The sequence below is a fragment of the Choloepus didactylus genome, chromosome 3 (genome assembly GCF_015220235.1).
Source record: "Choloepus didactylus isolate mChoDid1 chromosome 3, mChoDid1.pri, whole genome shotgun sequence".
NCBI classification, from domain to species: Eukaryota; Metazoa; Chordata; class Mammalia; order Pilosa; family Megalonychidae; genus Choloepus; species Choloepus didactylus.
In genome coordinates, this window is record NC_051309.1 from 28,264,472 (window position 1) to 28,285,017 (window position 20,546).

Sequence of the window (20,546 nt, forward strand, 5' to 3'; positions counted from 1 at the left end):
ACTATATCGACTACAAAGGAGTTTAACAGCAGGATCACTCTCCTGGAAACCCTGGGCAGGAAAAGAAGTGCAGCTAAGCTGCTAGGAATTGGGAAAGTCATCAAGAGTCAAGGCAGACACTCTCTCTGATTCTCAGGGGTTGCCGGGTCTCTCTGATACCTGCTTTCCTCTAAAGCTTCTTACTCATATTACATGATCCTTGCTAGCCCCACTTTTAAGCCCCCAAATCTCCCCTCCAGCAAACTACCAGAGACTCTGGGTCCCTAAGTAAAACCTGGGAGAGAGGGAGAGAAAAAGAGAGAGAGAGAGAGGGAGACAGAGGGAGAGGGAGAAGGAGAAGGAGAGGAAAAGGGAGAGAATATGACTGAGTCAGACTTCCCATCCAATCACCTACCCGTGACCACAGGGAGAAAGGATTGATAGCCCTATCATAACAGTTCAAAATAATGAAACATGTATCAATCAGTAAACATGCTTAAACATTACAAAAGGATGTTGAGCTGGTTTGAAGCTGTTACAGACCCCAGAAGAGCCATGACATTTTTATCCAATCTTTTTAGGTGGAACCTTTTGGCTGTTTCCATGGAGATGTGACTCACCCACCTGTGGGTGAGAACTTTGATTAAATTATTTCTATGGAGATGTGACCCCACCCATTCTGAATAGGTCTTAATTAGATCACTGGATCCTTTAAGAGAGCTCACAGAAACAAGGAGCTCAGAGAAGCTGAGAGAGACATTTGGAGAGGAGCTAAGATATGTAATCCAGAGTTTGCCCCCAGGAGAAGTTAAGAGCCTACACAGACCCGGATGCCTGAAGATGTTTGGAGATGTAGACAGAAAGATGTTTGGCGATGCTAAGCTAAGAGATGAAGTCTAGAGTTTGCCCCAGAGAAGCTAAGAGAAGACCCCCAGACACTTAGAGAGAAATGCCCTGGGAGAACAAGCAAAGATGCACAGGAGCTGAGAGAGATAAGCTAAGAGAGACAGAAGCCCAGAGACATTTTGGAGAAAGTCATTTTGAAACACAATGCAGGAGCAAAGGACCAGCAGACACTGGCCATGTGCCTTCCCAGCTGACAGAGGTGTTCTGGACACCAGTGGGCTTCCTTCTGTGAAGGCATCCTCTTGTTGATGCCTTAGTTTGGATATTTTATGGCTTTAGAACTTAGGTTATTTGTAACTTGATAAATCCCCTTTATAAAAGCCAATTCATTTCTGGTATTTTGTGTAATGGCAGCTTTAGCAAACCAGAGCAGATGCATTTATATAGGGGGGGAATTTTCACACTGGTTTCAGTTTACCAGAACCAACTTCATCACCTCTCTGCTCCAGGTCAGATTGTTTTACACTGCAGTGATAACTGGAGAATTCTATACAGGCTCTTATGTAGATGATTATAAAAGCATTCTGAGGTTGGCTCTCTGAAATATACTATTTAGAATCCAAATGACTTGTCCAAATATTTCAGCTCAATTAATCTGATTATAGGCATAAACTTGTATTTTTATGTAAATCTAAGCCATTTCCTATATGTATTCAATGGCCAGAGTTACATAACTAGGGAATTGACATCTTTGAAAATAGAGAAACCATTTAAAAATGCAGAAAACATTAGAAGTAAAATTCCTCTCCATTGCATCATAACAAGGCCTTGGGTTTGGGTTGCCATTACATTCTATACCTTTAACAATATCCAGCCTCCCTCATTGGTTGCCTTTGCCTGAAGCAACAAGTGTTTCCTTAATAATTTAACCCATGTTTTTCATTTCCATTCACTTCATCACTGAATGAGCAGAGATGTAATTCTTCTTTCCTTACTACATCATCATTTTCGACCCCATTGTCTAAATGGGCTCTGAGGGCTCACCTGCTCTTGGCATGGTGTTCCTGTACCCAAGGTGCAATCCTGGGTCTCTGGCCATCTGCTAATTCATGCAGATGGGCATGGGAGAACAAAGAACACTCAAGAGAAGAAACAGTTTCTCCTGGTGAGTTAGAGAACTTGAGGGACCAAGGCACTTTTGAGAAGCTGCTTCAACTCTTTCAGATACTGTGAAAGAGGGATTTATGCATTCCTGTTCCCTGACATGTTTTCTTATTCCTCAAGGGGATACTTTCAAAGGGTACCCTGGTGTTGGCTCACCTTCTTGAGGCCTACTCCAAAGCAAGCTTGGAACAATGGTAATAATAGATGTTACTTATTCAACCCTATCTCTATGTCCTGCATAATGCTAAACACTTTGAATTTATTAATTCATTTATTTTTATAAGTAATCTATTATTATTATTATTATCCTTGATTCAAAGATAAAGAAACAGAGTCTTAGAGTTGTTAAGTAATTTTCTTGAGTTCATACAGCTAGAGGGGTGACTGAGTCAGTAGAGGACCCCAGGTCTACCTGGCTCCAAAGAAAGTATTACTGGGCATTCTCTTCATTGTCCAAAGTAGGTGGAGTTTATCTTTGTATCCCTCTTCTTTATATCCCTCTTCCCTCCCTTTAATACCCCTTTGCTCATTTCTGGTACCTCTAGCCCCATCAAACTTCCATGGACCTGTCCTGTCTTACAGGCCTCTGGACAGCAGTCGTCTTGGAAAATAGCCTCTTGTACACTGAATACTCAGTAAATCTCTCTAATAAACTGGTCCTTATTAGAGTGGTTAAGATGGTGATCCTTACATGGATAGTCATACTGCAATAGAGGACTCTTAAGAATGAAAAGCCAGTGGCAAAATTTTTCGTTACTGTTTCTGGAAACAGGGGAAATAGTTTAGGGCAGGAAGCTTTTCCAGAACATCACATATTGTATTGGTGCTTTTATTCAAGGTACTTGGCACATGTTTTTTGAACCAAATTCCAATGAAATCTGAAATCTCAGAAACACCTCAGTTAAGTACATCATGCTAGGCTTTTGGGCATCTGCTCCATCTGACCTGGAGCAGAGAGGTGATGAAGTTGGTTCTGGTAAACTGATGATCAGAGACTTGGAAATTTCTGGAGCTCTTAAGATTCAGTTTTGGGATCCAGCCAGATCAGGCCAAGGAACTTGCTCCAAAAGATCCAATATTTTGCTCTAATGTCAAGATGGGGCTCTGGGTAGTCACTGAGTCCCAGAGTTTCTTTTGAGTGGACATATGGGATTGGTAAGGGCCAGGGATGATGAGACAAGGGTACAAGAAAGGCTGGTAAGGACATAGGAAACTGAGTTCAAATTTATTCATTCCTGCATTGATTCTGTAAATGTTTATTGAGAGGCTGATGTTGACTGGGTGCTGTCCCGGGCATTTGAATTAGAGTGCTAAATCAAGCAGAAAAGGCTGTTGTCCTCACGGATTTGACATTCTGGTGTCAGAGACAGTTCATAAATAAGTATATAAACAAGATATTTTCAGACACTGACAAGTGCTGAGGGACATTCAAACAGGTGAGAGGAAGGGATGGAGACCAACTGGTGTGGGGCATGTGATACCTTTGTTAGGGTGTTCATGGAAGGTGTCTTAGGAGATGACACTTGAGCTGAGAACCAAATGACCCACAGGGGTCTAAAGACTGTAGTAGCTGTTCAGTAACTGTTCATTTTTACAGATATATCACTCTGCTATCTGTCACATGTTGACAAAACAGAGTGAAATCTGTAGCAGGACCTGAACATGGCCAGTCTGTAACTTCTTCTGTTATCCACGGAAGGCAGACTCATGATGAGTTTCAGGGTAGCTCTTGGGAAAGGAAAAGGGGTGGTAGAAAGACCTGGGTCTGGGAAGCAGAAAAAGCCAATACAAGCTTACTGAGAAATCTTGGGCAAATTATTTCACTTTTGAGGATCAAAGATTTTTCATCTATTAATTGGTATGATGGGCTAGAAGAGGTGTGGATTTTAGAAAGGGAATGCACAGTGTTGCTGTGAATACTTGTCTTTGATTTACCCATTCAAGACAGAGCTGTTGGCCTTTGTAAAAATAGCTAAAGCTGTCATTTAATAAGTGCCAAGTCTTAGGCATTTACAAGTTTGCTTAGCCCTCACAAAAATTCCATGAAGTAGTTGCCTTTATTATTTCCGTTTTTTGACATAAAGAAACAAAGGCACAGAGATACAAGAAAAGAAACATTTACTGAGTATTCACGGTGTACAAGGGGCTGCATTTGGTAACTAGAAGGCATGATCTTTTTTTTTATAAGATTATAGTAAATGCATGCTGGGTCTCTTAACATTCCCATTTTACATATAGGGAAACAGAGGCTCAGGGATGTTAAGTTATTAGCTAAAAGGATGTAGAGATAAGGGCAGAGCCAAAGTTTGATCCAAGCATTGGGAGAAATGCTGGAAATGCCCTATGTTTTCCCACACATGATTTGTAGCTGGTTGATATGTGATGTTCCTTTACTAGCAGTGAGGACTGTGGACTCTTCTCTCAGCTCTGGCAGATACACCACTCCTACAGGACTCTTGATATATCCAGTTACAATGCTGAGCTTCACTTGCACATGGTGGTGGTCTGAAGCTGTTATGTAACTCAGGAAAGCCATGTTCTTTTAATCCATTCCTGTGGATGCAGACGTGTTGTAGGTGGGAACTTTTGGTTAGGTTATTACAGTTGAGATGTGACCCACCCCTGTAAAGGTGGGTCTTAATTCCCTTACTGGAGTCCTTTATAAGTGGACGAAGGACACACAGAGAAAGCCAAGAGATGAAATTAAGAGAACCTCATAGAGAAAAGCCCCAGAGAAGCTAAGAGAGGAGTCACAGAAGCTCAGGGAGGAAGCCACTGGAACCAGAAGCTGAAAACAATGAAACCTGGGAGTGAAAGACCAGCAGATGCTGGTTATGTGCCTTCCCATGTGACAGAGGTGTCCTGAATGCCAGCAGCCTGTCTTCAGAGTCCAGGTATCATCCCACTGATGCCTCGAGTTGGACATTTTCATGGCCTAAGAACTGTAAATTCTAAGTTAATAAATCTCCATTGTAAAAGCCAACTCATTTCTGGTATATTGCATTCCAGCAGCTTTAGCAAACTGAAACACACACCCTATCATGTGAGTTACGGGGCTACTGTGCATAATTGTACCTACCAATATCACCAACCTTTTAGATTTCTTGTGAAGATCAAATGATATGATAGGTCTAAAATGCCTCATCCAGGTACATATGGGAGATATTAAATGATCTCTACTATCATCGTTGGAGAATATGTCTTACTTTTCTTTCATGTCTTCAGGCCTGAGCTCAGCACTTCATATTGAGTTAAATGCAAAATATGTGCTTGATTAATAAATAAATGAATGAACGAAAGAAGTAATAAAATCAGGGCTGGGCATCTGGGCACTGGAATTCTAGTTCAGACTCTGCCACCATCACCATTAGACCATTCAGAAGTCACTTACTGTTTCTGGGTCTGAGCCTCCTTCCATGTATTATGGGAGGAATTGTCTCAAATGATCTCTCTGTGCCCATATAAATATGGAATTCTTTAAATTCTTCAATTCAGAGCCAATAAAACCTGAGTTCATTCCCTGAGTCTTGTTGCTGCTTAGAGATCCTATCTGATATCTCATTTGACATTGTAAACACATACTTCCTTGCTGTCCATATGAAGTTCTCTGTGTGTCAACAGGGTTTCATATTTTGAATTTTAGGACAAGAGGGGATACCTCTCCTCCCCTCTCATGTTGTTTTATGTCAACAGGGGGTGGCTTTGCCCTGCCCTCCCTGGGGACATTTGGCAATGTCTGGAGACACTTTTGGTTGTCACAACTGGAGGGGAGGTACTTCTGGCATCTAAAAGGTAGAGGCCAGGTATTCTGCTAAACATCTTAAAACTCCAGAACAACTCCCGTCCTCCCTTAACAATGAATTTTCCAGTCCAAATGTCAATAGTGTGGAAGTTGTTTTATGTGGAAAACATATTCTGCAAGGTCTGGGACTCTCCAACACTGAGCTTGGGAGCACTGATTCCCATCATTTGCCCTGGTAGCAGGATGCTCATGTGTGGAAGTCTGGGCTTAGTGATTAAACGTACTCATAAAAATCCCCCAGTGCATCAAAGGGGGGGTTCTATTCTTATACTTCTGTACAAAGCAAACACATTACCTACCTGTAATGAAGGATTTCTGAGTACATGAGGGCTGCAGTCTCTACAGGGGAATGTTTTAGCTGGGGGCATGTGGGTTTTAGCTGCATGAATAGCATCAACATTAATGGGAATCATTATGCTGCCCTGCACTGGAAATTTTCCCTGAATGTGTAGCAATATTCCACAGACGGAGGCCATTGAAAATCTGCTTCACTGGCAGGATACATGGAGAGGGATTAAGTGGGAAGCAACGTTGGCTGCCTGCTCCCGCATGAATGGCTTCAGGCTGAGTGGTCTGTGTAGGGACAGCATGGGACAAACGTTATCTCTATGACCAGCATGAACCCAGAGTGACATTGGAACAGGTCACTTGTCTCTGGCACTTCTCTCCTCTCCTTTTGGAGCCTTTTCAGCTTATTTCATTGTGCTACCACTGTGTTTCTGTCACTTTTCAAGGACCACAGCTCTTCTGTCACTCCCCAGGGAGGTGGGCTTATAAACTCATTCTTGCCAAATATTACTCTCTTCAGGAGAATTTGTGATAGAAAGGAATATGATTGATGAATATTCCAAAGGCATGAATTTGAGGCAGATTTTAAGACATGGGGGCATAGATTTTTTTATTTTCTGGAGGGTCTGTGATGGTGCTCCTAAAGATGTAATGTGCCTCAGATCTTGACTTAAACTACTTTGCAGCCCTTTGCTCAAATTATAATTTGTGGAAATTCAAGATGTGAAGCAATAAAGCAGTAAAGATGCACTGTCTGAAGTGGGGGATGGGGGATCTGGGGGTCAGGCCTCTGGGTTGGCGCCATGTTTTTGGTTGCTCAGGCACCTCTCTGGAATCATCTTGGATTCATGAAGCAGTGCTCCTCAAAGTTTTCCTTGTTGTGGTGCACAAAGAAAGTGATAATCTTTATTTAGGACCCAGGCTACCCAAAGAAGTCTTGCCAGTCTGGAGGTGAAGCCCTGGCAGCCCTGAGGGTTCAGAGAAGCAGTAGTTGTGCATAGCTTACTCTGGAAAGCTGTGTCATGGAGCATCATTTGAAAATCACTGCCTTTGGGGTACCCCTGGCAAAGCCTGACAGTGCTAATCAGTGCAACTAAAAGGAATAGAGAATTTCAACCACACTGTTAACTGGCACTTACCTGGATTCAGTGGGCTTGAATCTATTCTTTAATTCATTAAATATTCATGGAGGCCTATTGTCTACCAACTGCTCTTCCAGGTCCTGGGGAAAGAAGGGTTAACAAATCCCTGCCTTCAAGGAGCTTTTATTCCAGTGGGAATTAGTTTCCACAGGAAGCAAATAAACAAACAGAAAAACCAAATGAATATAATGTATAATCATTGGACTTCATGAACTAATGCAGGATGTAGGATGTGTGTGTGCATGTGTGCACAGGGGTGGGTAGTTGTGAGCTAAGATCAAATGGTTGGGGAAGATGCTTCTAAGGAAGTTGTCATTGAGCTGAGCTAGACTTGAATGACAGGAGCAACCATCCATGTGAAGTGCTGGGAAGGAGAGTTCCAGGCAGAAGGCACAATCAGGGCAGAGATTCCAAGGTGAGAATGTGATTGGCATTCTCTAGGATTAGCAAAGAGTCCAGTTTTGGTCCAGAAAGCTTTTAGTCCCTTCTTGCCAATTTTTAACCATTTTATGGGAATTTGGGTATCCGATCCTTCCCTCAAGCCTGTGAGGCACATGGCAATCTGTACTTAGCTATTTTCATACATGTGAAAATGAGGCTTGGGGAAGTGAAATGACTTGCCTGTGCTGGGATGCTTGGAAGTGTGGAAGTGGCAGGGCCAACCATGAAACTTAAGTGTGGCTACAGCTAGTTGGGAATTTTGTCAGTTCATCTTCACCTGGAAGCCAAAGGATGTATGGGGAGTGTAGGGATTGAATCACGTCCTTCACAAAAGGCAGATCTGGTACCCAGCCCCTGGTCCTGTGGGCATGAATCCATGTGTAAATATGACCTTTGAAAATATCAGTTCCCGTGTGCCCAAAGTGAATGAGGGTGGGACTTAACCCAATATGGCTGAAATCCATATAAGCAAAGGAAATTGAACATGGAATGAGAAGCCACAGAGAACAGCTAGAAGCTGGAAGTCATGGAACCTGGAAGAGAAAGAAAAACACATTGGTAGGTGTATTGCCACGTGATGGAAAAGCCAAGGAACCCCCAAGATTACCAGCTAGCCAGAAGATACTGACTCTGGGAGAAAGCAAGCTTTCTAGCCTCTGAAACCATGAGCCAATAAATCTCTGTTGTCAAGCCAACCCATTGTATGGTATTTATTTTTAGCAGCTGAGAGGCTAAAACAAGGAGTTACAGATAAATAACATTTTTGAGCACTTATTTTGAGCTATGTTAAGCACTTTGAAAGGAATCATTACCCATTTTACAAATGAGTAAACTAAGGCTTATAAAAACCTAAGTAATTAGGCAAAATTTATAGCTACCACATGGCAGAGATAGAGTCTGAACTCTGGCAGACTGGTTTCTAAGCCCATATTCTGAAACCACCAGGATCTCATGCCAGTATGTTCAAGGCTTTTAAGGGAGTTCATGTAGCCTTTCCTTATGTGAAGTTTAAGGGCTTTGCTGGAGTATTGTCTGGTCCTGTTTAATTCTGGCAAATATCTGTCAAAGCCCTTATGAAACCTTGAAGTCCTTTTTGTATTTAAACAGAAGACCTGCTGCCCATTTTCGTTACGCAGTAAGCTTTTCTGCCAACCAGGAGGGAAGTTTCAATATCACTGACTTGGAATGTAGCTCAGGCCACCCTCTACCCACCAAGTCTCTTATAATACTTATAAACAATGGAGGATTGGAAGAATTGAACTTCAAAACATTAAACTTCTCCAGCTGCCTTTGAGTGTGTCCCTAAGGCACTTGAACAAACAAGGAATATGTTTTATATGCAGGTGACAGCCTCATGTTTTGCAGTGATCTTCCTCTTTGCCACTTTGCCATGTCATGATATTAACCAATTCCAGATTTGTGATGCTCAGCCTCCTGATTTAGACAAGCTGCAGGTTTCCTGAGTTTTGGTGTTCTCTGGCATTAAGGAAGGACCTTAACCTCTCACTTGTTGTGCTGTCATCTGAGCTTGAGTTCCGATAAAAATTCTTGAAATTCTTTTGGTAAAACTCTATGGAAGGGCTCCAAGTTGAAGGCTTTGAAGAAATGTATCAACATAGCAATATTTATATCAAAACATATGGGAAGGAGTTGACTTTTACTTGGGGATAGTGTCAGGGTCCTTTTTTTTTGGAAGAGACAACACATGAACCTCGTCCCCTAAAACAAGTTGGATTTATTTTGCAATTCAACTTTGCAAGCTGCAAGCTGTAGAGAAGGAGCCACCAGGCTTCTGTCTGCCCTTGGGTAGCTTCCACCAGGGAATGGTGATGCTGAAACATGCTGTGTGTACCAGCTCTGTAGTTGTTACCAAAGTATAGAGATAACTGATTGACCATAATTCAGCCACCAATGCACTGTCCCTGTTAAACTGTGTAACCTTGAGAAGGTTATTTTTTGTCTCTAAGCCTCAGTTTCCCTCATTATAAAATAGATAATAATATTAGTGCCAAAGGATGGATTATTGGGTGGTGGATCAGTTAGGGTTCTGAGTGGCAAGCAACAGAAACTGGCTCCAGCTGAGTTAAGCAGAAATGGGGTGTTTTCGTTTCCTGGCTGCTGAGGCAAATACTGTGCAATAGGTTGGCTTAAGCAATGTGAATTTGTTGGCTCACAGTTCTGAGGCCAGGAGAAGTCCAAAATCAAGTCATCAAGGCAATGCTTTCTTGGAGAAGACTATGGCATTCTGGGGCTGGCTGCTGGCAATCCTTGGTCCTTGGCTTTTCTGTCACTTGGCAGTGCATGTGGTAGTATCTTTTCCTTTCTCTTTTGGGTTCCATTGACTTCTAACTTCTGGCTGTTCCCTGTGGCTTTTTTGGTCTCTGTGGCCTCCCCTAAATGGCTTTTAGTAATTGGATTAAGACCAATCCTGATTCACTTGGGCCACATCTTAACTAAAGTAACCTCATCAAAAGGTCATATTTACAAGGGTTTGCACCCACAGAAATGAATTAAGATTAAGAACTGGTTTTTCTGGGGTACATAGCTCCAAGCTATCACATGGAGTATATAAAAAAAATCACCAGGAGTGATGCATAACCAGGTGTGAAGATTGTGCAAAAGAAACAACAGCCAAGTGGAAGGGGCAGCCAGGCCACCTCCACTGAACATATACAATGCACCATACCCTGCAGATAGTGGCAATACTGTGCCCCCACTGCTGTTACCCAGCCCTGCTTCTTCCTCTCATGGATCCTCATTCACACTCAGGAGTGGGGTGAATTTGTGGCCTAAAACAGAAGCAACTTCTTGGATTTAGCTGCAAGGGAGGCTGGAAAATCCTGAATCTGACTCTTCTAGCTTCCAAAATAAGTGGTAGACTCAGTCTCCCAACAAGACTTATTAGGGGGAGAATTACTTAAATAAAAGAAGGGGATTTAGATGATGGGAAGCCAAAAATAAACATGAAGGTACATTCTCTGAGGACTAAATGGGGTTCTAGTTCCAAACAGTACCTAGTACACAGGCAGTCATCAACAAATGTGAGTTTCCTTTTCCTTCCTTTGGGTCAATACCTTTAAGAGTCCTGTTAGTGATATTTATAAAGCACATACACATGATTTACAGCACTTCCTCATTTATTATTTGTTTGCTTTCTTTTGTTGTTATTTTAGGCAAACTGTATCTCAGACTCCTAAAACAGTGAATATCTGAAAATCTGTGAAAACAGTTTCATGTAAAACTTACAAAAAGATCAGTTTCTTTCATTTACATGTTTTCTGTACTTTGGAATAGCTTCAGAAACTGTGGCCTTATGTTCCTCTGTTCATTATCTAAAAATGAACTTATACTTCTGAATTTCAAATATGATAGTGCTTTAAATATAAGCCTGATAAGTGTGGATTAGTGGACAAAGAGTACTTTGGAAAATGATTTGTGCATCTAGTACTATACGGCTTGTTTTCCTCCTTAATGTCTAAGTCACTCCCTGAAAATAAATGAGTCATTTACAGAGAAACAGACAGACTTTCAGGCCCCAGGGGCACTGTTTTAGTGACTGGAGAATAATGGACTAAATGTGCTAGTGTTCAGTCCAGTTCAATTCATCTGCTCTGCATTTCCCTTTGGCTATTCAAGTTGCTCAGGAAGCAGGATGAATTAATATTATGAGTACAGTACCAAGTTTGAAATGCTTCTTCATTACTTACTAGCTGTGTGACCTCAAGCAAGTTACTTAACCTCTCTGAACCTCAGTTCTTTTATCAGAGGATTAGTCTGAGAATTTTGTGAGACAGTGTCTACAAAGTGGCCATCAGAGTGACAGGTTCATAATTTATTCTCGATGAGTAGAAGACACAGGACTATTGAGGATAAATTTGCCTTTGTTCTACGAAACCTATTGTATTTATTTTCCTTTCTACTAATGTTATGGAATAACAGTGATGACAAAAGACAAACTCTTTGAGGGCAGAGATAATATTTAATTACTTTGTCTGCTTGGGGTCAGTAGAATGCACTGCACAGAGAACAGAATCAGTGCCATTTAATGATCGATGATAATGACTAGAACTCATGGATGGACCTTTTGGATTGCTTGAAAAACAATTTTGGGTATTAAGCAGTCATACAATAGGCTGTAGAAAATTCCAAATCATCACATGGGTGGCTTTATTTGGGAAATTTACAAAACAAGGCTTAGCAAGAAGAGAAGTCCCACAGTTCCACTATCTCTTATTATTCCTAAGCAGAGGTACTCTGGGGCCTGAGTTTTCTGCTGGACCCAGCATGGAGACATATTTGAGGGTAGGAAACATGTTCCCATCACTGTGCTTTCTTATGGGGATAACATGGGAAAGTGGCCTTGTCAACTATGTGTGGTATTAGGGGAAGAATACAAATACCCTACTTGGGCACCAGGGCACTCTGGGCTTGGTTACTACTGTAAACAGGAGTTCTGGGAACATTGACCAGCACTTGGAGGCTTTGGGGCCCATGGATTGTTGCAATCTTTCTTCATGGGGCAGGAAGCTCCCAGTGCCATGGGAAGCTGAGTTATGGACAGCTCTTCTTGCTGGGAGAAGAGGTTAGTCTGAGTCGCAGCTAGCCCTCTATTAAGACATCTCAGAGAGACCCCCCCAGGGCCTTTTTTAGACAATCTTGCTTATAACACCACACAGAACTACCTACAGATGCCACATTTAAACTTTGCTGATGACATAGTTTAATAATAGTAGTAGTAGTAATATTTTTGCTGTAGGGGGTTGAATAGTGTCTCCCCAGATTCATGTCCACCCAGAACCTTAGTATGTGACCTTATTTAGGAATAGTCTTTGCAGATGCAATGTTAAGTTAAGGATCTTGCAATGAAATCATCCTGGATTTAAGGTTGGCCCCTTCCAATGACTGGTGAAGGTATAAGAAGAGGAGAGGACACAGAGAGATACATAGAGGAGAATGTCATGTGAAGATGGATGCAGAGATTGGAGTGAAGCATCTACAATCAGGGGACACCAGAAACTAGGAGAGAGCCTGGGAACAGAATCTCCCACAGAGCGTCCTCACTCAAAGCCTCCAGAGGAGCCAACCCTGTGACACCTTGATTTTGGACTTCTGGCCTCCATAACTGTGAGAGAATACATTTCTGTTTTTTATGCCCCTGACTTTGTGGTGATTTTTTATGGAAGCTCTAAGAAGCTGTGACAGTTGCCTTGTTGTTTTGGGTAATAATCATATTGCATGTTTCTTTTGGAGCACTTCTGTTTTAGGTTTTTCTTTTACTTCTGCAAATTTTACAAATGACTATTTTCTGGGATCCTACTTTATATCTCTTAAGAACCTTGAAAAGTAGACATAATTAAGTTCATTTGCAGATGAAGAAACAGAATACCCTAGAATTGGGAAAAGATTTGCTAGAGCCGTCAGAGTTATTACCTAGTCAAGTTGGAACTGAAGCCCAGGTCTCGCTGCTTAGAGAGGTTGAGCTCTGTTTACCTGCCAGATGCTTCCTTAGAGACACTGAAGAAGGAGGAAGAGTTGTGTATTTGTTGGCTTTTCCTTTTGCTAAGGAGAGAAACAGAATGCAGTGGTTTTCTCCTATTTCCATGAGGCCCACAGAGTAAGGATCCTTGACACACTGGGTAGCTGTCATCAGAACGCTATTTAGCTGGCATGCCCAAAGGGGAAGCAATTGTGTCCACTCTGGTTTCATACCACACAGAATAGCAAGAGTGAATTGGAATGTTATGGATAGTGGCCAAACCTTTTCGTGCATAGACATGGTCCTGCTAGTAATTCACTAACAGCCCATTTGATTCAGTAGGTCAACCAAATTAGTCTGAGCATGTATCTGCCACAACAGCTTCCTCAATCATTAATGAGAAAAATCTAAAAAAAAGTTGGATACCCAGAAAGCATGCCAAAGAAAGTGAGCATCACCATTTTAACCTAGCACAAATGTTGTCATAAAAAATGCCCGTTGTTCTAGCCTAATTCATTTTCCCTGTGGAACTTTGAGCTGCATCCTTAACTGGATATTTATCATGTCTTACAATATTGGACATCCTCTCTGCAATCTTGAAATTTCTGCAAAACCTCAACCTATTATTAAAAAGGCCTGTCACTTCAATAAGAACCTTTAGCTGATGGTAAAATGAGAGGGAAAGACAAGGTGAGCAAGACACATTTTGGGCATAGGAAGAATTGGACATTGATAAAACCCTACCCTGTTTCAAGTAATTATTGAGATACACAGGCTAAAGAGAGAGAGAAAAAATGAGGGAGGGAAGTGGGGGGGAAAGAATGCAGGTTCATCAATATTTCTGAGATACTTGAACATGCAAGGCAGAGATTTTCTTAGGCTCTTGGTCAGTAACTTATTGATTGCATGAGCTGTTCACTAATGAGCCAACTGTGAAAAGGCCAGGACCAAAACAGTTTCTATCCCCAAATGTGCTGATGTGTCTAAAATGGAATGTGTGTTTGCAAGAACACCCATGTATGAAACTAGGGATAAAACTGTTTGGAACTTTTGACTTATTTCTTGGGCTCACAGTCATATATTATTCACTTGGATAATTAATTGTAAGGTCTATTCACATCACAAACAAGGAAGAGACAGAGTTCAAAAGAATCCTGGAAGCTCATTGCCACAATGAATGTTTTTCTGAGAGGGGAAGTTTGTTACTAGGTTTTTTTCTGGTTTGTGCTCTGCCTGGGAACGAGATGGGCAAGGAATTTCCTCAAAAACTAAAAGCTTAGCAAGGTCTCTGTGCTACTAATTACGAGGGAGACAGGCCACCATCATTTTGGGACCATGGGTTGAAGCATTGAGTTGGCAATAATTGTGACTGTAGCTGCCATAGCATAAAATAACTTGTTTCTTCTAGAATCTGAAAAGTGAAGCTAAAATGTACATACAAATGCACATAGGTTTAACAAAGCAATCACAGAGCAAGGTAACTGATTGCTCCTATACGGGACTCTCAGAGTCGAGAAAGCAACTTCCTTTACCAACGCCCATAGTCTGGGGCTCCCCTGTTTTCCCTGGTGGGCTTGGTCAGGAGAAGTGAGATCTCTCAATGATGGTGAGTACAGCCCAAAGGAAGTCTTCACTTTATGGCCATCAATTACATTCTAACTTCTATTTCTAATTAATGTCTACTATGAAGCACATGATTATACAGTACTTATTATGTGCTAGGAACTGAAGTAAGTACTTCACATTTATGAACTAATTTACACCTCACCATAGCTCTGTAAGGGAGGTACTATTTCCACTTTACAGATGAGAAAACTGGATCATAGAGAAGATACTTGTTTCCTTCCCAAATCAAAACCCCAACTCAGTGTTTCCTGAATGCTCATGCCACTCTTTATAATTTACTCTCAAGTTCTTATCCTAGAAAGAACCTTATAATTGATGATCTCTTCCCCCTAAATAGCATAGAATCTCTATCAGTGTATTAGATCTCTGTCTGATTTCAAGTAAAAGACACATAATGGACACTACTCAAAGTAAAAATGGGATTTTGTTTATTTGTTTAACTCCTATAACTGAAATGTTCTGGTGTAGAGCCAGGCCTAGCTTTAGACTGAACTGTTTCCAGGTATCTCAAGATATTGTCAGGACGCATCTCCAGCCTTCAGCTCTGCTTTCCTCTGGATTGGCTTCATTCTCAGGTAGGATGTTTTTCATATACAGCAGATTGTGTCCTACATTACAGCAGCTGAGAAATACTAGCAGAAGTTGCTGCAAATTTAAGTCACCTTAATAGTCCCCCACTCCCCCACAAATTTCAGTTGTAATAGGAGTAGGAACTTAACACCGGAAGGCAACTGGAAGATTGTCCTATTCTGAAGTTCATTAGTAAGTGTCCTATTAACTTCAAACCTTTTATTTGCTGTGAATGAAATTAAGAAAATAAGAGAATTTGATGTCTAAATACTTGTTTGAATACTTGTTAGCTCTCTAACTACTTGTTAAATCATACTTTGAAAGTTATCACTGTTACATATATTTGTTAAATTTCACAATAAAAAATGTATTTTAAAAAAACATGAAGTGTGGTGGAGATGAAAAACCCTGGATTTGGGGGTCAGAATAATTTTAAGTCCCATTTCTTACATCTGTAACTTTGGGGAAGTCTTGCTATATTGGTAGGGTTGCAATAGATTTTCTCTCAGGTCCTTTCCAGTGCTCAAGGTTCGTGTCTCTAAGCAAGATGACTTCTTGGGGTACCATGGATATTAATAAAAGTGTTAAGCTGTCACCCAGACATTGTCGTTCCAAATCCCATATGGGAGACAGAATCCTAAGTGTACTTTTCAGTTAAGAATAGCAGAAAGGCTGATGGGTGTTTTAGTTAGGGCTAATGTCAGGGATTGAGAAAAAACATTTTGGCTTGGGGCTTGGGTGACAGTGAAGAAAAAGAGAGAAAATAGTGAGGCATTAGGATCTCATTCTAATTTATTATCTTCTCTCCCTCTTACCTAAGGGCTGAGTCTTCCACTACCTGATCCTTTCTACTTGTTGGGTGACAGCAGGATGTGGCACCACCCTGAAATGGGCACAGATGATAGCGAGCCTGTCACTTACGATTGCATGCTGGAGAACTAAGTCTCCTAAACTGGGAGGATGAAAAAGATCAAAACCAGGTCGTCAGTCAGTCTGAAGCTACAGGGATATACCAAAGGGGCAGGGTGGGAAGTGGAAACCCAGTTGTGATGGAAGTGGACAGACAATGGGAAATCAGCGATGCTGATATAGAGACACAGCATTAAGAGGGGTTAAAAATGGAAAATGATCCTTAGGCAGTTTCAGGGCTAAACTGCTCAGATATACTTTATTATTTTCCAGTTGTTTTACTAAACTGGATTCAGGTAAACTTACACCAAGCAAACTCACTAGTGAGGAAGTATTAACCAGAATGCCAATTTCAATAATTTACCAAAATGAATTTAATGACAAATATAATTGGTCCAGAACGTTAGCAAATCTAGCCTAAAAGTGAATTTAAAATTAGAAGATTACCTGGGAAGCACAGAACATAAATATTTAATGGCAATGGGCTAGGCTATCCCACGATACCTTCTACCTAAAGGAAGCAGAGACTCAAGGCCAAGGGGCAGGGCTCCTCTCTCCCGCCAACATCGACCCTCTGACTCTGTTTTCCTAAGTTCAGGGTGCCTCTTCTCACTCCTCTCTTTGGTGTAAGCATTCTTTAGATAAGTGAAAACCTTTTATGATGCAACATTCATTTTGATTTTCTTGTTTGGTTACTCCCAATTATTTCATCTCTAAGGTATCTTTTGCATATTTTACAGCTCTTAAATCATGCTGATTTTATAGTTTAATTCTCAGAGTTCAGGCTATATGTTGCCATCATTCTTATCTATTTCTGTCACTTATAAAGAAATTTTGATCTATCGATTTCCCCCAAGAGTGATGAAGATTGATCCATGGATAGAAACAAAAATTACTAACCTATATGTATTTTGAACCTGTTCCTCCCTGCTGCCACCTTGCTAAAGAGAATTTTATTTCCCATCCTTACTCCGTGTTCTTTGAGGTGGAGTCTGTTGTTGCCAGCTTTGTTCCTTGGGCTATTATGGTGTATGAAGACCTTGTGACTCATAACATCCTCATTAGACTTTGCTTCTTGATTGGTAAAATGAGAACTTGGAGTTAAGGGATTTGAGAGTTTTTTCCTGGTTCCCAAATTCTGTAGTTCCATGGTTCTTCTTGGGCCAGTTTTCATGATATCACGGGATTGGGCTTACCAGTAGTTTTAAAAGGACATTTTAAGGTTTCATTTAGAGAATGAGAAGGACTCATTCTCATAGCTACTAAATGTTTTTCTAAAAATATTCTGGCAATGCAACTACATGGCAAGGCATAAGGGTATGCTGTGCATAGGAGATGGGGTGGGAGATGTGAGACACAGTAATTGACATTTCTTGGGAATCACTCTTCTTTTTTCTGACTAGTTGTTTTTAGTAGTCATGCTCCAAAAAATTTTTGGACTGGTAAACAGAGGGATTGCAGTGGCTTTATCGAAGTGGATTGGTTCATTCTCAGAGACCCCAAAGAATAACATTCAGATAAAGTGAAAAGAATTGTTTTATCAGTTAATTAAAAACAAACAAGCAGGCAAGGAAGCAAATAAACAAACCTCTATCTATGTGGGAAGGTTTACTGACATTTGTTTTGTATTTCTTTTCTATTAAGGGCTTTTTATAGCTTCTGCATTCAGAAAATGAATGAGATTTACAGGAACTTATTGAAACCTTACCAGGAACATGTATGCCCACAAAACCATTTTAAAATGATGCTGAGAGAATATTAGGTTAATTCCGTAATGGCTTTAGCATCCTCTGCCTAGAGGAGGAAATCAGCACCAATAATTACTGCCACTGATTATAAAATGAGAGATTATCAAAACTATCAAGTGACAAGACAACTATATACCAAAGGGTGGTTTTAAAGGTAAACCTTGAGAGCAATACAAAAAAGTACATTCACTTTAAAGTATACAACTTCTTTCCTTTGTTCATAACTTAGAAATAGGGAACTCAATGGCCAACTGGAAGAGCCTCTAAGGTAGTCTGTGTTTGAGGACATCCAGGCACATTGACCTTCCTATTTTCCTCCATGTGGTCCTTCAGGGTAGCTCTGAAATACGCAAGTTGCTTCCTCTCATTGTGCTACAGTTCCCCCTTTTATAGGACCGAGCTAGCAGTCTTCTCCTTGTGCAGAAAAGCTGGGAGACTAACTTGATGTTTATAGAGTGCTATGACATTGTTGGATGCAAGACATAATCGTCTTACTACTTACAGGTTGTGCATGTTGGATGGCTCTGAATTCAAGATGCTTTAAAGAGCTTATGGTGATGGGTAGCCCCTTCCTGAAACTGAAGTGGCAGGTACAAAGTAGCTTGGGAGACCACGGTGATATAGACGGTCTGAATGTCTCCAGCCTCCCAACAGATGCCAGAATGAGAGAAGATATGCTTAGATTTTTACTAATCTGCATGCAGCTCTTAGACTGCTTTTCAGAGGGAATCGGTAACTTGCCTTCAGGTAAATATTTTGAAGGTTTATTATTGTTGCTTAAGATTTCTCGATTAGAACTGAGCACGGTGTTTAATGATATTCACTCCATGTCTCATTAGTTCATTAAAGGATTGGGGATTTATGGTCCACAGAGACCCATTAAAGGAAGTAATTTTATTAAAATCCTAATTATTATTTTAAGGCATATAAATTAATATTCTTATTTGTGAAGTGCTCCTGCTCTCTGTTTAGGAGGCTGCATCAACAATTAAAGTATAATAAAAATGATTAATAATGAATAAACATAAAATTAAAATATCATAAAATATGCAATTAAAAAACACTAAAAATCCTAGCTGAGCAGAATCATTAAAAAAAGGCTAATCATGACTGGAAGAGAAGTATTTCTGGAAGATAACATTATTTAACCATGGAGAGTTTTAAAAAATGCCTATTTCATGACTTATCAGTGACAATGATGGGAAACTTGTTAGGTCTTTGATACATGAGAAATCCAACGTGACCTGATACATGATTTGACCTTTCCATTACTTCTGACATAAGCAGGTCCATCTTAAGCCTGCAGGAAAGTGGCCAGGTGTATGGCTGAGCATGTTACACTGGTAATAATTAATTTTAATTTTATTTTGTTAAGTTAAATAATGTTTATGTGAGTATTGGTAGGCATGCATTATTGAAAATGGGTCTCTAAAATGGACTAAATAGCCTCTAAACCCTTTTCTGCCTCAAAATTCTATTCCATACTGGTGAGTAGGGGGCTGCAGTACAACAGAAGAGACTTGAATAAGGGTTGAAGACACGTGTTTCATAGTGATGAGATTAAGGGAGAATGTTTCACTCTTCAGGGCCTCGGTTTCCTTATCTGTAAAAAAATGAGTGCAACACCTTCCTTATTGGATTATTGCAAGGAATGAATAAAAACATCTGTGCAAATGTTTTAAGACTCTAGATTTCTGGAAAAAAATTACAGTGTGTTTGTCTTAGTGATACCATACTCAGTCCTAGGTTTGACAGTTCAGCCCCCGGCTCTGTACGATCTTTTGTTAAGCAAGTTATTTCCATCTCTTTTTCTGGCTTCTGATTTTCTGTTTCTTTTTTATTGGTTGCAAAATATATGTTGCCTTCATTTCATATCCTTTCTGAAAAGAGATGGTGTGGAATTAAATAAATGAAAAGCTAACATGCTGTTTTCATGGTTTTAGGAAAAGGATTTGATCCATAGAACATCTTAACTGGGATGATAACTACCTGAGGTCAGAAATTTTATATCTTTCTTTTAAAAATGATTACTTTGTATTTTTTAAAGGAGGTTTGATTTTGGAGATGATGCTCATAAAATGCCCTGGGAGGAGAAACCATTTAAATTCTTGCCAATACTTTTATGTGATGGGGAGGGGAATTTTGCTTTCTGACCAAACAGGTCTCTGAGAGAGTAAGGCTTTGAGCATGAAAATAAGGACCCATCTGCAGATGTTATGTTAAATGTTCTACATAACAATGGAGAAATTTTGGTGGTGTTAGCCTCTTTGTACAGATATGGAAATTCAGGTGCAGGAAAGTTAAATTAGTCAGTTTACATAATTGTCAGATCACATATCTGGTAATCCAAGGTAGAGCCTTGATGAGATGAAGGTCTACCACCACCAAGGGGGATAAATAGACACTAGACAAACCCATATCACAGGTTTTCCTGGGAGCGTTGTGTTCTTCTAATCTGATTCCCATGGGCAGTATCCCAGGACCAGGGAAACACATGCTTTCACTGGATAGTGCTTCTTGGGGTATCAGGTGATCTTTGTACTTACCCCTCATCA